The 2,930-nt window shown below is 42.0% G+C and overlaps 1 non-coding gene across 1 annotated transcript; it reads left to right on the top strand.

Annotated features, from left to right (window-relative positions):
* Window positions 1–1,810: 1,810 nt before the first annotated feature.
* On the top strand, window positions 1,811–1,885 carry Trnaa-ugc (transfer RNA alanine (anticodon UGC)). The gene has a single exon. It is a non-coding gene; the product is annotated as a tRNA-Ala (tRNA).
* Window positions 1,886–2,930: the final 1,045 nt, after the last annotated feature.

Raw genomic sequence — 2,930 nt, 5'->3', positions numbered from 1 at the left:
TAAACATAGCCCATACTTTTATGGAGTCACTGCTGGCTTACACAGTCCCTCGTTGACAACTGGGTCCGTGGGTTGTGCACCACACTCGACCCCTACCGTGAGCTCTTACCAACCGAATTCAGGACTCACCTGGACAATCCACGATTTTCCAGTTGTCTAGAATCCAACCGATACGGTCACAGGCCAAGGAGAGGCACTGCAGGCGATTTCAAGCTGTTAGAAAAGGCACTCGCATCAGCCGTCTGCTGCCACAGCCCATTAACGCCAAGTTTTACCGCACTGTCCTAACAGATATATTCATTTTCACAAGCTGTGACATCGTCGCGAAGAAACACAGTGATCCGTACTATGTAATAAGTTTCATTTAATTTACATCTACGGTCACAATCTTTTTGTTTAACAGATTAACGGTTTCGGTTTTTAATGACCGTCATCAGATCTGCAGCAAAAATGGGAAAAACATAAAAACACTTGCAAACTGTATACAGCTTAAGAACAATACATAGACCATAATGAAAAGTAGAACTGACAAAATTTACATTTGTGTGTTTTAAATATGAAGAGGCATACCTGTTTCATAAGAACAAAGTCCTAATGTACTGCAGCAATAGTGGCATCATCAAATGTTAAATGCGGAATCAGCACCAGCATCATCAAATACATATAAATCACATCACATGCACGGGTTACGTTGTCAGTAGTACTACTGTTTAAAACAAGCTGCCGTACAGTAGCCACGAGATGTTTGTGTTGTAAGTTCATCAGATGTCGCTAATGTCGGCATACACTAGTTTTCAATAATTAATTGGAACAGCGAAAATAAAGGGGGATACAATAGTTGAAGTTTGTAATAAGCTTAAAAAGTATAAAAGGCATTACAGTAATAAAAAGCAATTAAAAAAACACGACAAAAGTAATATTGTTAAAAAGTTTGCAGGTGTATTTATATTTTTCCCATTTTTGCTGCAGATCTGATGACTGTCATTAAAGACCGAAGCCGGTAATGTGTTAAACAAAAAGATTGTGACCGTAGATGTAAATTAAAGGAAACTTATTAGATACATTCATTTTGTGTACTACATTAATTTTTGTGGTTATTTCATGCAGTGTTGCTTGTCTATTAGTACTGACCACTTTATGCAAACACCACACCCTGTCAGTCTTCAAGTGAAGGGCCTCGGCCACTACGTTGTCCATTGTGAGAGGTAATGCCTGAAATTTGTCTATATATGACGGTAGTATCTGTTCCCGAAAGAACAGTTACCGTGGATGACCATGCAGCTTTGCTAAAAATGAAATGATAATTAAATAGACACCCTAGCTGCAAACAGGCGTTGATATACTTCACCCGGGACCTCCTGCTTACATGGCAGACGGTCTATCCATTTGAGCCACCGCGGGCACAGAGGACAGTGCGTCTGCAGGGACTTATCCCTTGCACGCTCCCCGTGAGATCCACATTCCCAACATGTCCACACCACTACATTCGTAGTGCGCCTAATAGATGTTTGCCCATCATACTCATTACTCGTGGCACATTAATCTACCAAGTCCCGTACGAGTTCGGGCATAGCGTGTGCGTTCGCACAAGAAGGTCAATAGCCGGGAAGCCATATTTAACTATGTGCGAACGCACACGCTATGCCCGAACTCGTACGGGACTTGGTAGATTAATGTGCCACGAGTAATGAGTATGATGGGCAAACATCTATTAGGCGCACTACGAATGTAGTGGTGTGGACATGTTGGGAATGTGGATCTCACGGGGAGCGTGCAAGGGATAAGTCCCTGCAGACGCACTATCCTCTGTGCCCGCGGTGGCTCAGTTGGATAGAGCGTCTGCCATGCAAGCAGGAGATCCCGGGTTCGAGTACCGGTCGGGGCACACATTTTCAACATGTCCCCAATGAAGTACATCAATGCCTGTTTGCAGCTAGGGTGTCCATTTAATTATCATTTCATGCCTGAAATTTGGTATTCTTAACACACTCTTGGCACTACAGATCATGGAATATTCAATTCCCTAAAGATTTCCGTAATGAAATACCACATGTACCTAGCTCCAACTACCATACGGGTTTCAAAGTCTGGTAATTCCTGTCATGTGGTCATAAGGTTTGTACGAGCAGTTGCCAGTGAGCTCGTGCGCATGCCCAGAGCTGAATTCGCGTACGAGCAGTGCCCTCCTCCCGTTTCTGACTACTTGAAGTGTGGCTGTTTGCCATATGAGGAGTAGCAACAAGTAGCCAAATGCTACCCGGAAATTTTTTTCCGAGTTGCCCAAGCTGCCAGATTCGTGCATGCGCAGAGCAAGATGAGTTATAGTGGGTGGGGGTCCTTCTCCGCGTGACCCGTGTATATGTTTCGTGGCTTCGTAACATTGTCGGTCTCTTCGTTTACAGCTCCCACGTCAAATGAAAACAAAATAGATTTCTGTGGCCGGGAGCCATCAAGTGAATTAATATATATTCTCATAACCGTGAAAGATCAAAATAAGTTAGTGGTTTCAATTTTCTGATTTTATTTTATTTCCATGTTATTAGCAATCAACTGTTAATGTCTTAATGAAGCTATTTCTGTCAGTTTTGTAGAGAAATTTGCTTATATAAATTTTTTCTGCTGAGGCAGTTAGTTTATTTGAAATGAAGTGTTCCATTCCGCACTATTGTCTACTTCCAATTTCGTTCAATTTCAAGTGCAAATTTTCATTTTCTGGGCTGAATGATGTTATACCATAATAAAGAACCAAACATGAGAATGCAGTACTGAACCTCCAAGAAAATTGGTATCACGAAAACCACATAGAAACTCTGAATATCAGGTACTTCAGAGTGCATCTGGACATAGAAATGTGTAATTAGAGCGAAATGAAGCCTTTTAGTATGGCTTATGAAATTCCGATGCTGCTGGAGTAGTCTCTGATGTCCTGT

This window comes from Schistocerca nitens, chromosome 12 (genome assembly GCF_023898315.1).
Source record: "Schistocerca nitens isolate TAMUIC-IGC-003100 chromosome 12, iqSchNite1.1, whole genome shotgun sequence".
NCBI classification, from domain to species: domain Eukaryota; kingdom Metazoa; phylum Arthropoda; class Insecta; order Orthoptera; family Acrididae; genus Schistocerca; species Schistocerca nitens.
Note: the sequence above shows the minus strand (reverse complement) of the source record. Positions and strands in the feature narration are given on the sequence as shown.